We start from the raw sequence: 5709 nt of genomic DNA on the forward strand, positions 1-5709 counted from the left end.
CCATGTCCCAGCCAGCCCCAAACTGAAACCCCTCCAGCCCCTCCTCCTCTGGGCTTTGTTCCTTTCCCGGGCCAGGTGGTCACCTGATTCCTTTGTTCTCCAACCCTTCAGCTCTCACCTTGCAGGGGGGGAAGGGCCCAGGCCATCAGTTGCCAGGAAACAGGGTGTCGGCCATTCTCTGTGTCCAGATCCCTGCACACACCTGCCCTCTAGGGCTCTGCAATGATCATACACCCTTACCCCACCACCTAGATACTTAAGAACTGCATAGGGGAAACTGAGGCACCCCCACACTATTCAGAGGAAACATTAAGAACAGGCCCACTTCGTCACATCTCTCCCCCCTTCGAGATCGAACTGAGCGGGGTCACTTTACCCGGTGACCTGGGGAAGTTTGAAGCCACCAATGTTCCCATGGATGCCCCAGCATCTCTCCCGTTCCTTGGTAGGAGTTACACCAGGCCCTTCCAGTTTCACGCCCTCCCTTAGGTCGGGGGTGGTCGATAGCACTAGCAGGCTGCATGTGGGAAGGTTTCTGCAGCCCATGCCCTTTGGCCACCCCAAAACCCCAGGGGGTCAAACTGGGATTGGGTTTTCTCCCAGAGCTCCAGTCTGGAGGGCTGCAATTCGGGCTCTCTTGGTTAAGGGCCCCCATCTTGACCTGGGCCACATACTGTTCACTTACAGAACTAGCATGGAGACATCCCTTTCCCAACAACCTTGTCTCCCCAACAAGCTGGCCAAACACAGCCACTTGGTTATAGGACGGTATACCTTTCTTAATAGCTTTCACTCCATCTGAGACCTTCTCAAAGCTCTCCACACTGGATCTTTCAACAGGAAAGTCAGTGGATCCATTCACAACAGAAAATTTCTGGCTGTTAGGAACTGAAACTTTCTTGATTAAATCACTTTCACACCCTTCAGTGGCAGTAAACTGCTTGCAAAGACTCCATGAGGATTCCTTTCCCGAGGGCTTTTCTATGCAACAATTCACCCCCTCCCAGAAATTCTGCTCTTACCCTCTTTACCTAGGGCTTGCTCTAGGGGAACACTTTCCTGAGCAACTACAGACTCTTTCTGGGTCTCCCTTACATCCAGAATCACCTCTGGCCCATCAGGCGGATTCCTACACAATCCCCTTTCATGCAAACTTACAGACTTCCTAGATAAAAGGTTAGAAGCATTCTCCTTCCCTTTGCCACACACAAGTTCAGGAATCTTTTCCTTCTTGCTACAGGTTTCCACACCCTCAGTAGGTTCCACAATCACATCACCTTCCTGCTCTCCTTGTGCCCTGGCTAGGATCTCACCCTGATTAGACAGAGTTGCTACACCCTTTCCAACAACACACTAGCAACAGGCAAAATACAAGCACCAGAATTGTCTGGTCTCGGGGATTTTACATAGACCCTAACTGGATGCGACCTAGTTACAGGGCCATTCTCCCGAGCAGACAGAAACTTAGGACCCTTCCCTTCCTGGGCTTTAGCTGAATCCAGAACCAGCTCTGAGACAACTGCATGACCCTCAACCATCACAGGCTGAAAGGCCCCTTCTGTCTGCTCCACAGACCAAGAAGAGCCGGACACACTTTCTCCTTTACCAGACACACAGGTTGGGATCTCATTCCCTTTGTCCCAGCACACAAGGCTGGTCACAGACAACTGCTTGGAGATCAGGGTAGCTCCCTCCATAGGCAAGTCAATACCCCTGACAGACAGAGACCCATTTCCTTCACTGTCCCAATTCTCCACCCAGCTAACAGGTAAGGTCCAGGGACTCTCATCTTCCACTCCCCTCGCCTTCCCACCCTGCTGACTGGACACAGCCATCAGCTCACAAGGCTGCCTAGGCTCATCCAAACTTCCCTTACCAAGCACCTTGCCACTCCCCACAGATCCCCTGCCCTGCCTGTGTCTCCCCCCACTCAGCTGGGGTCTCAGCTCCCACTGTGCTCAGCACTGCCCTTGCTGTCCCAGTGGGGGCAGGCCACTGCTTTCCTCACTGCATCAGAGCCAGCGAGAGTCCCCAGTCTGGTGTGCAAGGGGGCAGGGAGCATCTCTCTGTCCCACCGAGTCCCAGGGGTCTGGTTACAGGCAGGCAGGTAGCCTGAGCCTAGCGGCTCCTCCCTGCTGCCAGCCAGGTCATCTGCATTTTCACTGACCATTTCCCTCTCCACCGATTGGTTCCCTGGATTCAAATTCAAACCCTCGGCAGTTACAGGAGCAGGGCCTGGATCCTGTCCCAAAGAGACACAGTCACCCCACAACAGGGTCTCGCAGCTGGTGTCCTGGGGCACCCCAACGGCCAGCCAGCCCCACCCCTCCTGGGTCTGCACAGGGATCTGGGCCATAGGCAGGGCGAGGGGCTTCGTCCCTGGGACCCTCACCCAGCTCACACAGGCCCTCAGCCTCTGAGGCTGCACCACCCAGGGTCTGACACCAGTTCTCTCTGTCCCAGGATCTCGCCATCCCAGGAATGTCTCCCCATTGACCATCCCCTTCCGCTCCCACTGGGGGTCCGAGGGGCCTGACCCCAGGGAACTCCACACAGACATATAGGTTGGGGTCAGGAGTGGGAGCCTGTCCACCTCCCCACCCATCTGGCTGATGGAGTCTGTGGCCTTGGGACCCAGCAAGGGAGCTAGACACCGGGGTTTTCCGCAGGGTCCCCCTGGTTCAGATCTCCAGCCTGCTCAAAGGCAGTGAGGTGGGCATCCACACCCCCCCCCTTAACTAGGGGCAGCAATTTAGTCTCGAGGTTCCCTGCGGAACTGGCCCCCCAGGATCTATCCCCACTCACCCCGGGGAGGTCCCCTCGGCCTCTCCGCCCCACCACCGCCAGTTCATCCTGCTGCTGCTTCTGCAGCTCTTTCTCGGGCTCTCGCTGTCTCCCACGGTCCTCTTGCTCTCTCAGACTCCGCTCCAATCCCGTCCGTCTCGATCCCCCGATGGGGAACCCGATCGTGAAGACCCCCGTCTGGTCGGGGACAGGAGTCTTGGCGATGCCTGGCTCCCGCTCCAGCTGCTCCCAGATCCTGCTATAGCCCCAGTTGGGGTCAGGAATCTGTTCCTTAGAGCGATCATCCTCCTCCAGCTGCACGATTAACTCTGCTTTGGTGAACTTTCCAACGCTCAACCCTCTCTTTCTGCACAGGGTTACAATGTCCTTCTTAAGGAGACGGTGACAGGCCATCACTCCGCTCCTCCCAAGTTGTTGTGGACTCACAGGCCCGCTCCCCACGGTTTCCAGGGAGAACCCCTAGTGTGCCAGCCCTTCTCGAGGTCACCACCTCTTTGCCAGGGTCGAGCTGCAGACTCCTCCGCCCCTTGGACTGCTCGCTGCAGTCCCCAGGGGAACCCTGTTACTGCACAATCCTTCTCGCTGGTCACACACTCCCAGGGGTTAACCGCCCCCCGAAACCGCTCCTCTCTGAGCCTTCAGCAGGCCTGGTCCTCGGCAATCCCCCTTCGTGTTACTGCTCCCCAGTCACTTACTGCAGGAAGCACCATCCACGGGGTGCAGTACATCCCACCGCTGCCACCAGTTGTCACGGAGTCCCTGGGCGATGCTCTGGAACTGCTCCCCATGAAGCCAGTCAGGACTCTGGGGCAGTCGCCTTTCTGTGAGCAGCCTGTCTGCAGGACACACAGCTCACACAGCTTCCACCTTCCTGGGTCTGACCTCGGAGCATTCAGCATCCTCTGCCCCTCCGTGCGCTTCCCCCAGCGAGTCCGCTCAGGCGGGGCTCCTGGGGAAGCCAGAGGGTCCTGCACCCCAACTCCGCAGTCAGACGTGACTCTCAGCCAGCCAGTAAAACAGAAGGTTTATTAGACGACAGGAACATGGTCTAAAACAGAGCTTGCAGGCGCAGAGAACGGGACCCCTCAGCTGGGTCCATTTTGGGGGGCAGTGAGCCAGACAACCACGTCTGCACTTCACTCCATGTCCCAGCCAGCCCCAAACTGAAACCCCTCCAGCCCCTCCTCCTCTGGGCTTTGTTCCTTTCCCGGGCCAGGTGGTCACCTGATTCCTTTGTTCTCCAACCCTTCAGCTCTCACCTTGCAGGGGGGGAAGGGCCCAGGCCATCAGTTGCCAGGAAACAGGGTGTCGGCCATTCTCTGTGTCCAGATCCCTGCACACACCTGCCCTCTAGGGCTCTGCAATGATCATACACCCTTACCCCACCACCTAGATACTTAAGAACTGCATAGGGGAAACTGAGGCACCCCCACACTATTCAGAGGAAACATTAAGAACAGGCCCACTTCGTCACATGGGGTGCTCGGAGCCCTCAGTCTAGGCAGAGCCCCTGGAGGAAACACAGTCTGGCCAGGGTCTCGCATATCGTGGGGTTCGAACTCTGCTGGCAACCCACATGCGAAAATACAATGTCCCTGTGTAAGAGGACTGTCCCCTGCGCACGCATCCCCGGAGCAGCTCAGGCTGCCCAGGGAACTCCAGCTGGCCGTCGGTGTTCTGTCACGGGGGGTTGTATTCGGGACGCCCTCTGCGGCTCCCCCTAACTTAGTACCCGGTACAGGACTGGCTGCCTCAGGGTGCTGCTTCGGAGCTGTAGCTGGGGCCTTTCCCCTGTAGGGGCCTGCTTGACTCCTGCCCCGTTCAGCAGAGATTAGGGGATGTCGGTGGCCCCTGTATTTGGGGGTCTCAGCTCCTGCATCACACACTGACCTCCCCCCCGTGCTCTGCACTGACTGGACAGAGCCAGCAGAGAGGCCAGGCACTGCCTGGGCCATGGAGACTGAACACACCCCAGGGATCCCTCCAGGGAAGGTTCCCACCCCCTGGCAGGGCTGTGAATGGCAGGGCTTGCCCAGCTGCTGCCCTGGAGAGATGGGGGCATCCCTCACCAGGACTGCCGGTCTGATGCCTTTACTAGCATTAACCCTGCCCCCAGCCGCCCCCACCCCAAGCAGGGGTCCCGTCTTGACCCTGTACTGCTGCAGGCTCTTTTAGCTCTTGGAGCTAGAGGACGTCTCTTTGCAGCACAGGTGAGGGAGTTCTACTGCCAAGACACAAGAAAAAAGGGGGACAGGCCCATCCTGGACCAGAAAGTTCAACACCTTTATCAGAGAGAGAAAATTCCAGCTGGGGTCCCAGGCCCCCTTCAGCCCATCCATAGCCCCCAGCAGTGAGAACCCTGTTCCCCCAGGCCCCAGGAAACACCTCAGCTGTGTAGTAGGAGACCCCACTCCAGCAGGGCCTTCCCTCAGGCCCCGAAGCGCATGGCAGTGGTCACAGGATGGCTGGTTCCGGCCGATCCGGGCGCCAGACGGGGTTCACCAGTTCCAGACTCTGTCTGCTCGGCTGGGGCTGAAGATAAACGGCGACCCTGATTCTGTCCCCTGCACAAAATCCTGCTCACTGCCCTCGACTCGAGGCCCACGCCAGGAAGGCTGCTGTCCTACAGACCCTGTGCCCTGCTCCGCCGGCTTGCCCGGGGACGACGAGGAGGGCTTGTCTCAGGCTGCTAGGACCCAGCGTCCTGCTCAGTACGGCCGGTGGAAGGGTGTGTCTGTTGGGGGAACCTTTGTCTCCTCTGCCAACCCCAAAGTAAGTGCTGGCTGGCCACGGAGCCTGGGGCCCTCATCTGGGCAGGAGCCCGACCCAAGCACTTCGGTCGGCTCAGGCGCCAGGTGGCCCCACACACCCCTTGGGACTGGGGGGCTGTGAGAACGGGTGCTC

This window comes from Caretta caretta, chromosome 4 (genome assembly GCF_965140235.1).
Source record: "Caretta caretta isolate rCarCar2 chromosome 4, rCarCar1.hap1, whole genome shotgun sequence".
NCBI lineage: Eukaryota > Metazoa > Chordata > Testudines > Cheloniidae > Caretta > Caretta caretta.